A 21,901-nucleotide genomic window follows, 5' to 3' on the forward strand; every position below is an offset into this window, starting at 1 on the left:
AGCATTATGATACTAAAATAATGGCTGTGGAAATAAAATAATGGCTGTTCCCTCTGTCAGTGTTCTTTAAGGATGACTATGAATTCATACTGGACATTACTATGACATTACTTGTCAGCCTCTATAATTTCAGAAGTTACAAATTAATTTCTGAAAATATGCTCCCAATCTATATCATAGGAAAACAATGAGTGTTAATGAGATTCTACTGATATTTATGATGAATCATTTGAAATGCTGGTATTCAATAATTTTTACTTCAAAACATGGACATTTCAAACAGATCAACCTTATTCAAAGCCTCATAATACACTTGTGGTATTCAGATCTATTGCTTAGTGTAATTATTCTATATATTGGTATTGATTAAGAAATCTTATCTTGATTTTCCAGAAAATAATGCCATGTTTTTAAAATTGTGTTTCCTGCTGTATTTGTGCTATGTGACTTTTTCCCCCATCAAGCACCAAGCAATGTTGCTTATTGGTAGGTTAGAAAAAATAAATAGTTTATGTTAAAGGGTGCCTGGGTAGCTCAGTCAGTTAAGCATCTGCCTTTGGCTTAGGTCATGATCCCAGAGTCCTGCTTAGTGGGGATCCTATTTCTCTCTCTCCCTCTGCTGCTTCCCCTGCTTGTGCTCTCTCTCTCACTCTGTCAAATAAATAAATAAATAAAATCTTTTAAAATAAATAAATAGTTAGCTAAGTGCGGTATAATATTATAAGTTAATATTATCATGTTAGCAGATAGAAGTATAGATTTGACATTTTCTATTCTGTCAATCTTACCAGATTGATTTATGACAGACAATAAAGTTGTCACAGGCCTTTTATTGTTGGCAATATTTTAGTTATCAAATTATGATAACACTGAGAGTTTTGCTGTATCTGAAGAAGAAAAGTAGTTCTTTGACTGATATGAATGAAATGACAGTTCATCCTGAAAATAAGGCTTGATGCTATGACTGGAGTGTCACTACTTCCTTAACAATAAAAAATCCCATTTAAAAAATCACTCCTATTATACATTTGGCTATAACACATAGTCAACTTGGCTACAAGAGCAGGGCTGTTTAGGAAATGGAAAAGGGGAAAGGAGTTGTTCAGCACAGGTTCCATGTAATAAAAACTATCTTGTTTTCCTTGTCTGAGTAATCTAAGAACATCATTTTATTTCATTTCAGGTATCTTAAACACAGTTAGAAATTTAGTCATTTTATTTTCTTCCCCTGAAATTAGTGCTCTTTAGCAATATAGACATTTTATCTCTGCTACATTTATAAATAAATAAAAAACAAATACAGTTCTATCAGATCCTTTTTGCCAATGATCTTTCACCGGAACCAAAATAATCTAATACAAGTAAGAGGATCTCAATATAGATACCCACGAAAATCAGGACATATTGATAGCCCACCGAATGACTGGATTGATATCAATTTATTAGAAACTACCAGATGGCATTCACAATGCTAGTTTAAAAATGATATTTTGCTTTAATAGCATAGAATATTTACTCTTGCAATAAGAAGTTGATATTACCTCAAAACTCAGAACATGTAAAATAGAGTTGGTAATATTTGTTTCTTCCCATTGGCATGTTCCCTATTGGCATATAACCATTTCCTGCTAAGTACAATGTAGACCTAGAAGGGAGGATTTGTGTCAAACTTATTCATTCCATGAGCTTTTACTTAAGTGTATTCTACACTCTAGAACAATTAGTTGCATTTTTTTTCACACTTAAAAATACTGGTTTTTTAATAAGGATGTTCCTCAAAAAGTTGGAAATAGAGCTACCCTATGACCCAGCAATTGCACTACTAGGTATTTACCCTAAAGATACAAATGTAGTGATCCAAAGGGGCACATGCACCTGAATGTTTATAGCAGCAATGTCCACAATAGCCAAACTATGGAAGAGCCTAGATGTCCATCAACAGATGAATGGATAAAGAAGATGTGGTATATATATATACAATGAAATATTATGCAGCCATCAAAAGAAATGAAATCTTGCCATTTGCGAAGACATGGATAGAATTTGAAGGTATCATGCTTAGCAAAATAAGTCAATCAGAGAAAGACAATTATCGTATGATCTCCCTGATATGAGGAAGTTGAGAGGCACTGTGGGGGTTTGGGGTTAGGAAAGGAATAAATGAAACAAGATGGGATCAGGAGGGAGACAAACCATAAGAGACTCTCAATCTCACAAAACAAACTGAGGGTTGCCAGGGGGAGGGAGGTAGGGAGAGAGTGGTTGGGCTATAGACATTGGGGAAGGTATGTGCTATGGTGAGTGCTGTGGAGTGTGTAAACCTGGCAATTCACAGACCTGTACCCCTGGGGCTAATAATACATTATATGTTAATTAAAAAATTAAAAACGTAGGAAAATGAAGCCCTAATAGCACTTCACAAATTACCTTCAAGATCACCCAATTTAACTGTAGCTGTGTCTCTCAAATATAAATATCTGTAAACATAAAAAAATTGTTTTTTATCTGGTATATTTAGTTCACTTATATTTAGTATAATTACTGATAAATTTGTGTTTAAATCCGATATTTTCTATTTTTTCAACTCTTTTTTAAAATGTTTTCTCCATCTTTCTCTTCAAATAATCAAACATTTTTATTAATTCATTTTATTTTGCTAATTTTAAATGATTAACCTAGAAATTAATTCATGTTTATTATTTTTTTACACTTACCAATTTATTAAATGATATGACAAAGGATATAAAGTAATAACCAGATAAAATTATACAGAGGGCAAGGTATGGGGAAAGTGTGCAGAGCTTCCATGTCCTCTCTGAGCATGGCACCCTCTCTGCATCTCCATGTACTCACCAACTGGGAAACTCCAGTTTGCATTCTTGAATTATTAGAATTATTAATTATTCAAATAACTTTATAACTCCCTATACTCTAAGAACCTTAAAATATTTTAACTCCATTCATATCCCCACTTCCTTTTGTGCCATATTTTAATAATACATATGTTTTAAACACACAGATCTTGTTACTGCTTTAAGAAGTCAATATTAATTTAGATTTAACAAATAAATACCCTTTTCAATGTTCCTTATTTCTCCTGAAATACTGTTTCCATCTGGAACCATGTTTCTTTTGTCAGCATAAATATCTTTAGTATGTTTTGAGTATGGTTCTGTTGGTGACAGATTCTCGTTTTTGTTTGTGTGAAAACTTTTGTATTTTACCATAATTATTGAAGAATATTTTTGTTTTTATAGAATACTAATGTGGCAAATATTTTCCGTTAGCATTCCATTATTAGTTAGTTTTCACTATTTCTTTGGAAAAGTCATCCATGAGACTTTTTTTTTTTTTTTTTCATTGAAACCAATAGATTTTTTTTCCCATGTCTACTTTAAATATTTTATTCTGTGTATTTGATTTCAGGTTTTTGATCATTTATTTTGTTTTTTAATTCTGCTTGGTGCTTATTGGTCTTCTTCAAACTGTGTCTTTAGGTACATTAAGGTTAAAATAATTTTAATCAGTATCTATGTTAGTCTAGGTCTTCTAAGAGGCAAACACTTGGACAGGATTATGAACAAGAAATTTATTAGGGGAATGTTTTTGAGATTAAAAATAAATGATCCAGAAGAAGGTAGAAATGCTATTGGGACATAATTCATGTCTGATCCTAAGTGAAAGAGATCAAGGAGGATGTTTGAATGCATGTATCTTAGACTGCTGGGAAGTCCAGGTTTGCCAAGATCATTGGATACTCCTTGAGGCAACACTTTCGTAAGTGTTAGTGTGAGGAAATGACTTTATAATAATGACAATAAATTGATGAATTTGAGTCAGGCTAAGGAGGTATTAAAGTAGTATGTTTATAAGTATTTTTGTAAGTTTTGCGTTATGCAGTCAATTTTGAGTGCTACTTTGGCCATTTAATACATTGTTATATTATTAATGTATGCTTTTGTTTCCAAATCTGTAGAGTGTTGATAATAATAATAATAATAATATCTGTCTACTAGGGTCGTTTTGAATAAATGACATAATTCACTTATTGAAGTAAATACTGAAGTAATTACTGAATTAATTAAAATATGGTGAAATTTCAAATAAAGTCAATTTTATATAATGATATTACTAATATTGTCAGTATTATTATTGCTATTATTAGGTGCTTAAGTATTTCTTATGCCTGAAAAACTTTTTTTTAAATAGTTTATTTATTTATTTGACAGAGAAATCACAAGTAGGCACAGAGGCAGGCGGGCGTGGGGAGGCAGGCTCCCTGCTGAGTAGAGAGCCCAATACAGGGCTGGATCCCTGACATCATGACCTGAGCCAAAGTCAGAGGCTGAACCCACTGAGCCACACAGGTGCCCCTGAAAAACTCTTGAATATAGTTAATTATAAAAGAAAAGGAAACCATCCTGGAATGAGATTATCTATATATTTCTGCACTAATTTCACTATTCTACAGAAAGTAAAGGAGGGGCTCCAGAGTGGCTCAGTCAATTAAGTGTCCAACTCTTAAAGCTCATGTCATGATCCCAGGGTCCTGGGATGGAGCCCTGAGTAGGGCTCTGCATACATCAGGGAGTCTGCTTAAGAGTCTCTACCTTCCTCTCTACCCCCTCCCCCACATCCAGCTCTTGCTGTCTCTCTTTCTCTCTCTCTCTCTCTCAAATAAATGAATAAATAAAATCTTAAAAAAAAAAAAAAAACGAAAGGAAGAAATAAAGAAAGAAAAAGAGAGAGAGAGAGAGAGAAAAAGGACCCTGACCAGGCTATGATAAAAATGATAATATAAGAGCTGTGCTGTATATTCTCATCATAATATAACCAGGCTCATGTCTACATCTTAATCTTTCTATTCTAAGAGATTTACACTGTAATAGTTTATAATAATTATAGGCTCAATCCTAAGCTAAGTCTTGTCCTTCCAAACTATGTTAAATAAATGGTGACTTGTCCACTCACATTTTCTTCTGTTTGCAGAGTGGGATGCGCACAAATAGTGCAGTACCCATCATTGATTAACTAATTACAGAATCACTCCATCAGTAAATCAGCGCAACATCTGTGACCCTATATGTCACCACCACAACCCCCTTGTCTATTCCCTTGGAGCTTTACTGAGGCGGTTCTACTGACATAATATATTCATTATCCATTAGATCTGGCACACGCTCTGCGGTGCTCAATTACGATACAATCGAGCGAAGGGTCTGGTGTCAGCCAATGTAATGACTTTCTGATTATCTGTCTTTAAATGATGAATGAAATGAAAATGTACTGCTCAAACCAAATATAAGATTGTTAGGATGCCAAATGAAAACTGTAAATAGTCTCCTTTATGGGAGAATGGCAGAGGCCTGCTTTTATTCAGCAATAACACCCTAAAGATAGCTTCCAAGCTGTTCCCACCTTTTGATTATAAGATTATTATGAATCCACTGAACCCAAGTCCTAAATTGACATTTTGGGGTCATCGCAATACCCTTTGAGTAAGGGTTTAATTCATGAAAACTTTCAAATACTTCTGCATTTTCCTCATCTTTCAGCTTTGCTTACAACTGACTTCCCAGTACTAGTCTTACTGCTTCTAGTTTGTCACCTGAATCAGATTATTTTTTGAGCTGTTTTTGTCTCATGGAGAGCTGTAAAATAATTAAGCAGATTGATACATAGACAGGCATTTAAAAAAACATGCCAGGATTATAAATAAGTGGGAGACTCAAAAACATTTTGTTGTTCAAATAATTATGAAGCAGGTGTTTGATAGTACAATCATTTCTGTTTCTGTTTACATCTTTGGTTATTATTCTCTTAATTATAATTGAAAATCCAATAAAGCTTCATATTGGAGCACTCACAAATCTGACTTAAATTACAGCTTCTCAATTTATTCCCTTAAATAGAACACATTGGACTTTTGGTTATAAAGCAATTTTTAAAATCTGATCCCCTTCCCAAGTCTTTAAATCCTGTATAAAAATTGAGCCTTTTGAAAGATACAGACAAGAAAGAAACATAAATGTATTAATTTCACATGTCACAGTTAAACTTACAGGATGTTTGTTGTTTGCCTATCCAGAAAGTTCCCTTAGTGCCTCCACTGTCATAAGCTTGGGCAGATCTCTGCCACACTCTGTGCTTTAGTTATGTAAATAAATTATGGAAAATAAGAGATACTCTGATTAGAATTTCTGAAATGTATTTATAGTTTATTCTCTTACTTTAGTTTTCCTCTTTGGGAAGCTGACCTGAAATTCTGCCTCTAGATCAAAAGAGAATTCATTTGGATCTCATTTAATTGGAGCAAAGTGTTAGTCTTTTGCTTGTGGGATATTGATAGCTCCACGTATAAGGGATTGATAGCTCAAAGACCATCGAGGATAATTTGAGAGGTGATGTCCTCCCTATTTATTTTTATTTGTAACAAATTAAATCTACTGGAGGGTGAAGAAATGTGCATGTGTCTGCCAGATGCTCCCATTCCTAGGATTATGACTGCCTTCTTATATTTTATTGTAAAGAATGACTACACTAGATATTGGTTAAATGTCTTGAGGCCTTCTAGGTAAAGTAAAAAACAAGGGGAAATTGTCTCTAAGGGCACCATTTAAATGAACTCACTTTTTAATTAAGTACATCTTAGCATTCTTTTTTTTTAAATTTTTTTTTAAAGATTTTATTTATTTATTTGACAGAAATCACAAGTAGGCAGAGAGGCAGGCAGAGAGAGAGGAGGAAGCAGGCTCCCCACTGAGCAGAGAGCCCGATGTGGGGCTCGATCCCAGGACCCTGGGATCATGACCTGAGCCGAAGGCAGAGGCTTATCCCACTGAGCCACCCAGGCGCCCCACATCTTAGCATTCTTGATTTGGGAACTCTAACAAGAATCTTATGAATTTATAGTTTATAAAATTAGATAGGAGAGATAAATTCATATTTTTTTCCTTTTGTTTTCAGCCAGAATGGAAAATATTTAAATGGAAACATTAGGCTCTCTAGAGAAATGTGAATTAATTTTAAGATCATTTGCTGCTTTATTTTTATTAAATATTTATTTATTTAAAAATAAATACTAATTTAAGGATGAGCTGATTTTTATTTACATGAATGGTGTAGTAACAAAAAGGTCAAAAGTTCTTTTTACTTTGTAAGACAGAATTTTTCTAGAGTATGTTTTCAAAAGAGTACAGGTTTAATATAGCATTCTCTTCATTGTCTCTCAATCTTATATTTGGCTAGTAAATAAATACAAAACATACCAAACTCAGAATCTTGAATACAGTTTTCTTTTAATCGCAAGACTCCAATATATTTGAAGGTGATAATTTAATCATATCAATAATATATCTGGGGCGCCTGGGCAGCTCTGTCAGTCAAGTATCTGACTCTTGGTTTCTGCTCAGGTCATGATTTCAGGGTTGTGGGATCTAGTCCTGTGTTGGGGTCAGCGGGGAGTCTGCTTTAGATTCTTTCCCCTTCCCTCTCCTTCTGCTCCTTTCCCTGTTCATGCTTGTGCTTTCTCTCTCTCTCAAATAAATAAACAAAATCTTTCAAAAAAATAAAATAAAATACATGAGGCCATGTGAACTCTAGCTTTTTGTTTTTAGGCTACAATAAACACAAATTATTTCAGAAAGATACATGCCTACTGTAAAAAAAAAAAATGCCAATTTACCCTTTATGTAAAACTTCTGGATCAGAGAGAAAGAATTTTATTTATTATAGGAATAGTGGTATTCGGAGTGTCAACACTTTTTACACCAGTTATTAGAGCTCTGGGTTCCACAGGGTGATGCCAGGTCACACCTGCATCCACAGTGGCTTGTATTATAGGAGAGGAACCCTGATCTCAAGGAACCCAAATTTTTTATAATGAAAAGTTAGCCTATCCTTTACTCTAAAGGGAGATGCCATCTTGATATTCCAAGGTTCTAAGGAAATCCTTCCTTTTGCTCTAGCAGAAAACATTGCTTCTATATTCCAAGGCTATTTGCTATACAAACACCCTCAAAAAGGTATTCTAAAACAAAAGCTTGTACAAAGACATGTTAAAATGTGACATATCCATGAAAAATTGTCTCCCAATACCTATAGTTAACATTTTCTAAAAAATCATAAAATTATTTCTTTATATTGTTTTAAAAATTCATGGTTTAGAGAGCATACTTACAAACATTTTATATTCCTTTGATACCATATCTGTGAGCTAGATTTTACTAATCCTATTTTATGGATGAACAAACTGATTCTGGTACAGTAAGTCCTGTAGTATTAATTGATGAAGCTTCAGAAACATCAGTCCACATTTTCTGCATCCAAATACATTCCTTATATTTTCTACGAGGCCAGAATACCTCCTTCAATCACCACACTTATTGGTAACTGCATGTAGAAGAATTGGTTAATTATGCACTAGAATATAAGAAATGTTTGGGAGGCCTGTCATCAAAATACCTCTTTGTCCTGTGGCATCCACTCTTAAAATTTCTTCTTTCATTTGGAATACTATCCCAGAGCTTTTATAACTTTGAAGATCCTCAGGATTGTCTTCAATTCCTCTAGCAATACTCTTAACTATAAAAAAGGCATGTGGATGACTGAGAGTCAGATTTTTATTTGCTCTGCCCAGGTACTGATCACACCAATGTTTCATTCTCCTGAGACAACTGGGAACCAGGGATTTGAAGAAAAACAAACTGGGGAGAGAGATAAGTGTGTACACATACTTTGTCCCGTTTATAACATTTCTCAGTCATAACTTGCATCTTAGTCTTGACCTGATCAGTTTCCTCTAGAATCTCACTTGCTTGTAATTAGGAAATATTTTTCTACTAGCTCTTGTGTAATCATTTTATGTAATGTCAACTTCCTCAAGTATCTTCCAATGTTAGGAAAAAAAGTTACCCTCTTTATACTATTGCTAGTACACATGCTTAAGAATTACTTTCCAATCCTCAAAATAGCAATGGGTGAGGCATAAAAAGGAGTTGTCAATCAAATAAATTCAGGAAAAAATTATATAAAGCTATTCATATCTTTACACGAGGGTTTCTCAGTGGGCTTAATATGCTGATGTGAATTGTAAATCTCCAAGGTAAAAATATATAATATATATTAGAAAGTCTAGTGCAGAATATTGCAAATTTGTTTCATACTGGAGCTCTGTTTTCATGGAGCACACTTGAGAAATGCTGCCTTAAAAATGTCTATAGGACCAAAACCACAAAACATTAGTGAAACCATTTTTTAGCACCTTTAAATATCTAAAATCTAATTGTGTGCCAGCATAATGGAAAAAGATGTTGCCTGTGTTTTCAAGTTTCTTGTTGTAGCACAAGCAAATAAATTGTGTGTGTGTGTGTGTGTGTGTGTGTGTGAACATACATTCACATGCATGCACACAATTTGGAGTAATTTGAATAATATATAATTTGGAGATATATATATATGTGAAATATATATATAATATTCTATATATATAAATGAAAAATATTACATGTATATATACATGTAATATTTTTCATTTTCAGGAGTCTAAAATATTAAAAAGGGGTTATTTAATAATATAAGTAAAATATCCAAGATGGCTAGGGAAGTCCTTATAAATGTTTATACTACTCAGAAATTATTAACGTAGGGCTATCTTATAATTTATTATGCCAGCTTATAGCAGACTTTAGAGGCCTTGACACTCTACCTGAGGTATTTCAGTATGTACACTGAAGTGATATCATTAATAATGCACAATACTCATTTAAATATTTTAATGAAGTTTCACTTCCAGCCATGATGTAATAACGTTATTGGACTAGCTTTCAGGCCATAAGCAACTCTAAAAAGGGACAAAGTATACAAAGCAAGTTTTTTCAAATTTAGACCATAGAAGTAAGGACTACAATTGCTCAGAGCAGGGAAACCTATGAGCTGAACCCCACTGTTGTCCCAGATTTTGACTAGAGTCAATTTTTTTTTAAAGATTTTATTTATTTATTTGACAGACAGAGATCACAAGTAGGCAGAGAGGCAGGCAGAGAGAGAGAGAGGAGGAAGCAGGCTCCCCGCTGAGCAGAGAGCCCGATGCGGGGCTTGATCCCAGGACACTGGGATCATGACCTGAGCCGAAGGCAGAGTCGTTAACCCACTGAGCCACCCAGGCGCCCCTAGAGTCAATTTTTACACTGAGCATACACAGATAATCTGACAGTCCTCACTGAGCTGAGATAGAGATGAGTTCAGGACTGCTAAAGTAACTGGAGATTATGAAACAGCACAAGACAGGAGGAAGTTATATAGAAAATAAACCCATAATATCTAAATTATACCACCTGGTATTTTTGTCCAAATACTAAACTGTGCATGCTCAAGCAACACAGTAAGAAGTCTGCCAAAGGAGAGAAACTGAAGAGCTCTAGCTATACAAATATTCCAGGGACTCCTGACCAATCAAACTAGAGAGATTTGCTGTTCACTCTGGTCATTTAAAACAGGTCATTAACCCTGGTGACCTAAGAACCTCAAATAGACATGCCTTAGTTATAGTGTAACTCTAGATCCAGAATAAGTATTATTCTAAACCCTCTGTAACAAAATATAAAACCAAGATTCAACAGAATCAGGTGGAATCATCAATAAATTAATTGCTTACCTGAATAAAACTCAAAACTAAATACTGCTCAGTCCAGACTCAGCAGTGTTGAGATGTTCAGAATGGTAAAATAGTCAATAGAAATAGACCCAATGATAACATGGATTTTGGAATTACTAGACAAGAACTTTAAATGGTCTTTATAAATAGGATCAAGGATTTAAAGTATAAAATGATAGATATAATAGGGTATAACAAGTGAAAAAATGAGGAACTTCATTTAAAAAGGAACCAAATGAAAAATGTGGGAATAAAAATAAAATAATCCAAAATGAAAATTGCCAGATAAGTTTTTCAGAAATTTGGAAACTATAGAGGAAGACATTAAAAACTCAAAGACAGGGCAATAGAAATAATCCAGTTTGAAGCAAGGAAAGAAAAAAAAAGACTGACAAAAAAAATGAACAGCACTTCAGTGAATTTAATAAGATAGCAACCATTATGATAGACATGTAGTTGGAATTCTACGTTGAAAGCAGAGGGAAACTTAGATTCATTCATGCAAAAGGAAAGAAGGAAGGAAGGAAGGAAGGAAGGAAGGAAGGAAGAGGAAGGGAAGGAGAAGGGAAGGAAGAAGAGAAAGGAAGAAAGAAAAGAAAGAAAGGAAGAAAGAAAGAAAAGAAGAAAAGAAATAATGGCGGAAATCTTTCCTAAATCTGATGAAAAACATCAACACAAGGTGGCAGAAACTCAAAAAATCCCAGGCAGGAAAGATAGAAAGAAAACCACCCATATAAACCATAGCCAAATTGTTGAAGACCAATGATAAAGAAAAAAACATATTAAAAGTATCCAGATTGGGAGTGCGGCAACTTCAGTACCTACAGGGGGAAATACCAGTTAGAAAATGATAGAATGACTTTCTTAAAGTGCTACCCACCTTGAATTCTATGTGCAGTAAAAATACCCTTCAAAAATGAAGACAAAATTTAGACAGTTTCAAACCAAAAAAAGCTAAGCTTATTTATTAACACCAAACCTGTTCTATAAATGATGTTTAAAGATGTCTACTTCAGGATGAAGGAAAAAGATTTATCCCTAAGAATAAAGAACTGTGAAACTGTAAATGGGGAGGGTGGTGGGGATAAATGTTAAGATTTTTTACCACTAATCTTTAAGTGTATTTAACTGATAATTGGTAATTTTAAAGCAAAAACAATAGCAATGTATCTTGTGGTTCATAATATGTAAATAAAGTATATTGTAGTATTATTATAAAAGATGGGAGGATATAAATGAATTACAAAATTGTGAGGTTCTTACATTATACATACAAGTGGTATATTATCCAAATGGTATACTATTAATAAATGGCAAGCTATCATAAGTTAAGGATGTACCCTAGAGCAACCACTAAAAAATCAAACATAGGAGTATAGCTAAAAAGCCAATAAAAGAGATAAAAGTAGGTTGCTAAATTTCTCTATATCTTTCTGTTTTCTCTCTAAGGGAATTGTAAATAACAGGAACAAAAAGGTAGACATTTTAAATTGTAATCTTGGTTTATATATGAATTAGCTGTTGTTTACTTCAGAGTCAAGGAGTGGTTACAGGAGGTTACAGGAATTTTTTTTTTTAATCTAATCCTATTCTCTCTTACATTTCTGTGGAATACATTTTGCAGAACTAATCTAATCATAATCCTGGAACCTACCTTAAGCAATGAATGACTCAATCAATCAGGCTGGGAATGAAGGCAAAATTTAAGAACCAGTAGACAGAATGTATAAAGATGTCTGCTTTAAATTTTAATCACACAGTCCAATTTTCAATAACCCATTGTGCTGAGTGCAACTTAATTTTTATCTTTTAATTTTATTAAAACATATAATACCACCACATTTTCTTTCTTTATTTTTTTAAATATATTTTTTAAAGATTTTATTTTTTTATTTGACAGACAGAGATCACAAATAGGCAGAGAGACAGGCAGAGAGAGAGAGGGAAGCAGGCTTCCTGTTTAGCAGAGGGCCCGATGTGGGGCTCGATCCCAGGACTCTGGAATCATGACCTGAGCCGAAGGCAGAGTCACATTTTCTTTCTTTAGATTATTATTGTGATCAGATATGTTAAACATTTGTTTTTCAATTAAAGGATTGGATTTATTAATTTTTTGGCCATTGCATAACATACAAAATACCATGAGTCATTTATGTGTAATGTTTACTTGGTTGTGATTCCCTAGTTATGAAAATCAGCTGTCATTATCCTTTTGTCTACTAAATCACATTATTACATGCTTTCTCTTTCTCTACCCTTCTTTTTTTTTATCCCCCCAACATGCTCTATTACTGTTACTATTATTATTATTATATTTGTTAGATAAAAAATCACTGTGAATTTGCTATATGTCTCTAAACCTTTATTTTCAATTTCTTTACTTCTCTTACTGTAGACCAGTAGCAAACAGCCTGGTTCAGGGACTACACCTAGTATAAGAATGGTATGAGCTTCATCAAATGAAAATGATACAGTGTTCCTAAAGAAGAAAATCAGCTATATGATATTAACCTCTATCTGCTGTAGGCACTAACTCAATGTACTAGCATCACTGTATTTTTTTCTGAATTTAAACACTGGCACAGACAGCCACTTTGGAAGCCTGTGATGAGTGGAAATTAGTTTATATATCAGCAGCAAACGTTATTCTTTAGTTTGAAACTAGAAAGAGAAAGTAAAAAAAGAAGGTGGTTTACATATGTGAAAGCAAAGATACATGAATGGTGTTACCCTTTAAATCCTGTAGGTCTGAATGATAAGCGTACCTCATTTTTCTGGAGGATTAAGCCTTTGAATGCCACAGATTCCTGTAAGAGCACACCATTCTTTTCTCTGTAAATAAAGTTCATTTACCTTATTAGCTCCAATATATAGTGTCAGGTAAAAGTCCTGAAATAATAGGAAAGGGAACAATGCAAAAGCCATTTCTGAGAGAAGAAAGTGACCAAGAAGCCTGTTTGTAGGGAAAACTTGTGTTGGCATATGATTAAGCCAACATCCCATTGTGATAATGGTTTGTTAATCTTCACAGTCCAAAAAAAACATGGTCTAAAAAAGATCTCAGAGGTGACTGGAGAAGAGAATCTCTATGAAACTCCATCCAGTTCTGGAAAGAGAGTTTTGTGCAGAGTTACACAGTCAGGGCCATCAAGGAAAGATTAAGGAACAAACAGCTAAAACCTTAGGATTTTCCTAATTGCATAATCACCTGATTAGTGTAGGTTGAATTACATAATTGCACAGTGAGACTTGACATTTCAAGACAGAGCATGCCATTCAAAAAGGGAAGCAGGGAGGGGTTTTGGAGATGGAGTTCACAGGGAAACACCGCGGCCTGGCTGAGCACTGTATACCAGGGAAAGCTGCTAAACACCACCAGTGTTCTCATCACAGCTTCTAACTTCCTCTTTTGCCAAGTGAGCAGATCATCATGGCAGGCTGTTTCTCCACTTAGTAAACTTAAGAAAAGTTAACTTACTTTTAGGTCTTGGGGAGTTCTTTGCTGTTACAGAAAGCACATTCTCTCTCAATCTCTCTCTCCCTCCCACCTCTTTTTCGCTCTCACCTATCAATTGTCTATGTATCTATCTCTATGTATCTATCACTTATCATCTATTGTCTATCATCTATCTATCTATCTATCTATCATCTATCTATCTATCTCTGTATGTATTCTTAGAACTATTAAGCCTCCTAATTGTGTTGAATATAACTGATATGGTACTTAGCCCTTTACACACTTTAAAAAATATGCTCATTTGTGTTTTTGCCTTTCTTTTTGTTTGCTTTGCCTCTCTTCACTTCTTTTTGTCCTCCTAATGGCCCTCTTTTCTGACATTTCTACAAGTTGAAATGAGCCAGTTTGTGAATATTTGAGATTTTAGAGTCAGATTTGTTCTTACTCAGTCTTTGACTTTTTAAATAGTGTTTTTACCTTTTTACACAATGATCATCTTTTTAAAAAGATTTATTTATTTATTTGAGAGAGGGAGGGGGAAGAAGGAGAGAGAGTCTTAGCACAGAGCCCAAGGTGGGGTTCGATCTCAGGACCCTGAGATCCCAGCCTGAGCCCAAACCAAGAGTAAGATGCTTAACCAACTGTGACCCTGAGGCTCCCCTCTTTTTTTTTTTACCACAATATAAAATATGTGTTTTAATTATCTGACTTCCTTCCAACAAGATATTGTGACTCTTAAAGATATTATTCAGTTATTAATCCCCAAGAGAGACTTGAACTAAAAAAAGAAAATCACTCTTTGTTCAAAATTAATACTGAAATACAACCCCTTCAATTTATTCTCACTCTTAGTAGAAGAAACTTAAACACAAATCTGTATCCACTGTTGCTAAATAATACTTCTATAATATATTTTTTTCTACTTCTCTGTTTTATGAGATTCAGGTTTTTAGATTTTTTTCATAATCATGTTTTTATATCCAATAAGTGATTTGTTGAGCAAAGCCCATATTTTAATGGTGACTCATAGTTATTGCCTTTTAAAGAAGGGATTGTTGAGTCAACTTGAAATCACTCATCTTGGAATCCCACATGTTTCCAGCTAAATTTTCTGAGCTATGCATCTTCAAACATGCATCTACACACTTCCCTCTCAGGTACCATAGGTATATCAATCAAGATACTTTTGCCTGCAAAAGAAAATTTCAACTCAAGCTGGCTTAAGAATAAAGGTGTTTATAGTCTGCATTTGTGGAAGGAGTGAGGCAGTGCTGGCTCTAGGCATAGTTTCTCAGGCTTTAATCTCTCCTTCTCTGTGATTTTCTTGACTTAGTTCTCCTCCCTGTGTTGGCATCATGCTTAAGTCATCAGGTGACTGCATCAGCATCATTAATCACATTCAGGCATGAGGATGTCAATGGTTGGGGGTGGGGGAGAGGTGGCTTTTTCTACTTGTTTATGCTTCTTAGTAGCAGGAAGCCTTTTCTAAAACCTCATTTCCACTCTCAGATGAGTATACTGTATGTCTTATTGGCCAAAGTTAGTTCACATGTCTGTTCCCAAAACCTTTAACCAAAAGAGATGGGGTTATAACATTTGGTCTAGAAATGTCAGTATTTATCCCTGAATTATTATGAATAGCATCATCCCTGAATCACATGGAGGAAGAATTAATATTTTAACAAAATCAAGGTTACCTAAGAGTTGGACAGATGAAGGGGATAAATTTTAGTTAGATAACTAACAGTGCTCTACAGATAGGACAAGAAAAATTAGTGAGTGAGTTTCATTTGACACTGGAAATCAATAATGAGATTTTGACCCAGAATGTTTCAAATGAAAGTCAATCTTGTGGGGTTTTTTTTTTTTTTTTTTGTTTTTTTTTTTGGTTTTTTTGTTTTTTTATTCATTTTTTTAAGAGGGAAATATTTGGATCTGTAAGTTCTTTATCTAACCCCACTATGAATAAAGCGAAGCAGATAATACAAACAGATAAAGAGAAGGGGAGATTCATGCTGATGTCAGTCGAGTTCTGACTACAGCTAGGTCTGAGGCTAGCTTTAAATCTGACTTCCAGATATTTGAAACAATAAACTATCTTTTGTACTAGACCCTGTTTAAATTAGGTTTCTGCCATCTGTAACCTTCTCCTACCCAAATTATATCTAAAGTACATAAGGTTTCAAAATAAAAAGAAATTTTATCTTCCTTCAGACTTCCTTGCACCTTGACTTTAAAGCCAGTTTTAATGGGAATCATATAATGGTGAAGTTCAAGTTTCTGCTCTAATATTAAGAGCCTTGTTATAATTTTCTAGAACTAAAACAAACTCAAGGCCTCTGTACTATTGTATGAGGGAGGAACAGGGGAAAAAATAGCCACAAGTTTAGAAACAAGGGTTGAATTTTCCTCAAATTGGGAAAAATGATGATGGACCCAAGACATAAAGCCAAAAAAGATGAAGCCTGACAGGAACTAATGTTTAAATTTTATTGCTACATGAACAAAGGGCACTATTGAGAATGAGCAAAAGAAGACAAAACCTGGAAGGATTCTAAGCCAGAATTCTGTTGCTGACTTGTTATGATTTTAGATAATGACCGTTTTGAATGTAGACATGATAGAAATATTTAAAGCTCCCTAGACTAATTGGACAATGGAGAGTCACCAACATGATCCAAGTTTGGTTTCAGAAAAATCAGTCAAAAAACTGTTTAAGGTTATTTACAGTAAGAAGGGAAAACAGGTAGGGAAGCAAAATAGGACACTTGCATTATTCGAGCCAGGAATGATAAAGGCTGACCTACATATTAACAAAAAGAAGGAGGAAATATTCTAAAGGTAAAATGTATTGAATTTATTGTAATAGGATGATTATTAAAATTATTGCCAGATGATTTGCTTTTTACTTCTTGCTCTGGTGATAGCTGTATGATCTTGATCAAATGTATAAGAACAAGAATTAGTATATAAATATCTACAAAGTTACCAAATTTATGAATTCTCACATTTTGTTTTTCCCTGTTTATGATATCTCCCAATTAGAGATCAATTGTTACATTTCCCGCACAGAAAATATAGAAGTAACTCAAATATTATGGCCCTACCCACGTCCATCTACAGTAGAATAGCAGGGCAATTTAGATCTATTTAGTGTGAGAGTGGCAAGTACAACTATTCAAAAACTTTCAGTGTGCTAAGAATAAATGCAGCTAAAATAAAAACCCTTAAGAGAAAAATATGTTGTTAAATTAGTTCACTGGTACTACCATATTAATTTACATCTGTCACATCTACAATCAGATGTATTCCACAGAAGCCAAATGTAATGTGACTCCATGGAGACTGTTATTTTTAAAAATATTTATTGTTTTCTTTTTTTGTTCACATGTGAAGGGAATAAGCTGGCAAAAGCAACCCTGCCAAAATTAATTGAATAAAAATATGAGAAATGTGCCTTTTCTTGGCTTCTCATAAACTAAAAGCTGCCATCTGATCTCTAGAAACTTAGATATAATCAAATATGTGATAGGAAATGGGAGGCAATTTCTCTAACATAAACTGGAAAGCCTTAAAAGACAGTGAACAAATAGGGCATAATTAAAAGTTATGAAAACAAACAAACAAAGATATAAGCTATGAGTCAAAGCATTCCATGAATATACCATATATTAAATGGAGGATGCTTGCGTACTTATTTGGTCCATTTAAATGAACTTATTAATATACCACTGTTGTATTCCTCAAAATAGTCATGTTTACCCCAGTATAATTACTGTTGCTGACATACATCCAAAATTCTTTCTTTAATTGTTTCTAATTCCTCCTCACCTTCTTTTGAAAGTCCATGAGAAGGGTAAATATTTCATTTAAAGGGCAGAATTATCACAGAGATAAAAAATCAAAACCTAACTATATGCTGTCTATAATACATGCATTTTAAATACAGAGATATGGATAGATTGAAAATAAAATAGTGGAAAATTATACTGTATAAACTATAAACATAAAGTTGGCACAGCTAAGTTAACATCCAACAAAGTAAATATCAAAGCAAAGTATTATAAGCTATAAAGCAGAATATTAAATAATAAGAGGAACATTTCATAGGAAAGATATAGCAGTCCTTAATATATATGTACCTAATAAGTGAGCATTAAAATTCAAGGAACAAAATTGATAGAGCCAACAAGAGGAGTAGAAAAAATTGCATTTTTTTATTATAACACCTATTTCTCAGTAATTGATAAAAATAAGCAGATGAAAAATATAAATGTAAATAGCACTATTATTCAAGTGAATCTCATTAACATTTATAAGCCCCCCAAAACATATTAACCCACATTAAGCCCCCAAAATATACAGTATACTTTATTTTCAATAGAAAGACTAGATCTAGAGAATTCACTGAGATTGAGTAAATGCTGGGTCATAAGTCTCAATAAATTTCAAAAGTAAATGAAATTTTATAAGTACGTTTTTTATCACAACACAAATCAATAACCAATAATAGTAAGTAAGAGATTAAGAAAAAATACCCAAATATTTGAAAACCAACCGATTTATTTTTAAATAATCTGTGGATCAAAGAGAAAATTGAAAATTAGAAAATATCTGAACTGTATGTTGATGAAAACACAATATATCAAAATTTGTGAGACAAAGTTAAAGCATAGAGGTAAAGCAGAGCTTTCCTCTGAAAGCATATAGTTGTAAATATCTGTATTAGAAAATATGAAAGGTATAAATTCACTGCGTAAGTTTTCATCTTATGAAGTGAGGGAAAAGAAGAGCAAGCTAAGAAGAATTTAGGAACAAAAAAGATAAGCCTGGATATTAATGAAGTAAAAACTAAACAATATATAAATTGACCAAGCCAAATTGGGCTATTTGAAAATATTTATAAAATTGGTAAGCCCCTAGCAAAGTTTTCAGGAAAATACAAAAATCACAGATAACCAATATCAGGCATGAAAGGAAAAACCTCATTATAGATTCTGTAGACATTTAAAGCATAAAAGAATATTATGATCAATTCTATGTCAATAAATTTGACGATGAAATGGACAAATTCCTTGAAAAGCACACGTTACCAAAGTGATTCAAGATTCTCCTCAGTCATGGCTAATATTCATCTTTAAGATAAGATTGGATTGTTATCCAAAAGCAAGTCAGAAGACTCAGGATAATTATTAGGTTTAGTAATAACATTTTGCTTCAAAATGGTATGATGCCTATTAAATAATTATATTGAATTTCTTATGGCATTCAAAAGTGATTACTAATCTCCAATTAAAAACAAATTCTTTGAAACACATTTTGAATAATAACATTGTCTAAGGAAGAGTACAATTAGTTTAAGGGGTATGACATTATTATGCATAGATTTTATCACAATTACTCATAATTTTATGGTCATAAAACATATGGCATTTTCTTTGCATTTGTGCATGGAATGTTCAGCTTCAACCTGCAGATATTTTCTACAGTATTCTTTAAAAAAAAAAAAAAGTCATCTTTGCTTTCATCCCATAATCTTAAACTTCTTTCTCTGTTCTCCCTCACACCATCAGAGTTGGAGAGTTTGTGATAACACACTTACTCATTGATACAAACAATGTACATTCATGGCCTGTAAGTGTGGTTTTCATTGCAAACCTAGTAATTAAAAAAAAATTGAATACCTTTATAAAGCATGCTGCCTTTGGCTTACCATAGTCTTCACCACTTGTTTACAATCCAGTATTTTCCATATATTAGTTTACTGTCTCGTGTCTGTAGGTATTTGAGTTGAAGTGTGGTGCTCGCTTCGGCAGCACATATACTGAATTGAAGTGTGTTTCTTCTCTCACCACCATGCTGAAACTGATCCCTCAGTGGTCGCTAATTAGCACCTGTAGTCAAATAAGATAGAATTTACTCAGTCTTTATGCTCAAGGTATCTCTACAGCATTTAGCACTGTTGATCATTCCTATCCATATTTTTGAAACAGTCTGCATTTTTTTTTTTTAAGAGAGAGAGAGAAGACGTGCATATACATGTGCAAGCAGGAGGGGAGGGGCACAGGGAGATGGAGAGCATATTAATCAGAATTCACACTAAGCACCAAGCTCTACTCAGGGCTCCATCTCATGACACTGAGATCATGACCTGAGTTGAAAATCATGAGTCAGTAGCTTAAATGACTGAGCCACCTAGGGGACCTCTAAAAACAGTATGATGGTGCATGTGCGTGGCAAATGTGTATATGTGTGTTTATGGGTATACATGTGTGTTTTCCAATAGAAATCTTTGGATTTGCTTTCTGTATTCTTTTTCTCAGACTGCTGTAACAAAGTATTGAAAACTAGTAGCTTAAAACCACGGAAATGTATTCTCATAGTTCTGGAGGCTAGAAGTATGAAATCAAGGAGTTGGCAGGACCCTCTCTCTCTGACAGATCCAGAGAAAAATTCTCTCTTTTCTAGCTTCTGGTATTTGCTCTCACCCTTTGGGATTCCCTGACTTGTAGGTATCTCATGTCCAGTCACACAACTGTCTTTTCCCAGTGTGTCTTCAAATCATCTTCTTCCTGTGTCTATCTGTATCTAAATTTCCCCTTTTTATAAGGACATCAGTCATATTGGAGTAGGACCCATACTAAGAACATCATCTTAACCTGATTAAATCTGTAAAGACCCATTTCCAAATGAAGTGTCATTCTGGGGTACTAGGAGGTAGGATTTTAACATATCTTTTAATAGGAACACAATTCAACTCATACACCTTCCATCTCTTTAATATTCCTTGATTTCATTCTCTGCTTGCCTTTTCTCCTGCTATTATAAAAAAGCATCCTCAAAGGATTGGTCCTTGCCCCCTCTTTTCTGATTTTCTATACTCTGTCTTGGCAATAAAGACTTCAAATATTTCCACTGTGCTCAAACTTTCTAAGTCTCCATTTCTAAACTGTCTTTTGAACTTAAGTCTTACATTTCAAGTTGCCTGCCAGAATTCTTCATTTGGATACCCTGGAGGCATCATGGACCAAATACATTCTAAATCTAAATATATCTTTTCGTTGGATTACTATGATAAATTTGAAATTCTACAAGTAACATAGTAGGAAACCTCCTCCTTTTTACTCCATATTTAGAGAATTACTTGGACGTTAGATTTAACTTGTACATGTCTAGGAATTGCTATAAGCTTAGGTTGGGGAGTATATTACCTGGTTCACATTCTAGCTCTACTAATTGCTAGGTGTGCCATGGGTGGTTCATGTTCTCAAGTGTAAAATAGAGTTAATTTTACATACCTGATAGGGTTGCCTTGTGGAAATAATAATAAAATGATGCATTAATGCTCTTAGTATAGTGCCTGGAACTAAATGATTGTTGCAGCTGAAATAATCGTTAATAGTAAGAATAATTACTGTATGTCACTATATCTCCATTCTCACTTTCTCTGCTCTGTTTTCAGACTTCATTGTTATTCACTTGCAATTTATAGCTAACTTGTCCCCTTACCTCCAACCTCCACACATTCTAATCCAGTCTGCAGATATCTCCCAGATTAATCATCCTGTTCCATAGCTCTGTTCATTCCCCAGGGCACCATCCTTCAGTGACTCCCCATTGTCTACAAAATAAAAGTAAAATTTCTTAGATTGAAATAAAAGGCCCTCTGGCCCCAAACCTCCTTTCCAACCTCATTTTCCATAACTCACCTTCATATATCAAATACTTCAACCAAACTGAGCCATTTGACATTCTTCACACATGCTGCATATTTTGGCACCCAGGCTCTT

The sequence above is a fragment of the Lontra canadensis genome, unplaced genomic scaffold, assembly GCF_010015895.1.
Source record: "Lontra canadensis isolate GAN:19392208 unplaced genomic scaffold, GSC_riverotter_1.0 scaffold5, whole genome shotgun sequence".
In the NCBI taxonomy this organism is placed as follows: Eukaryota; Metazoa; Chordata; class Mammalia; order Carnivora; family Mustelidae; genus Lontra; species Lontra canadensis.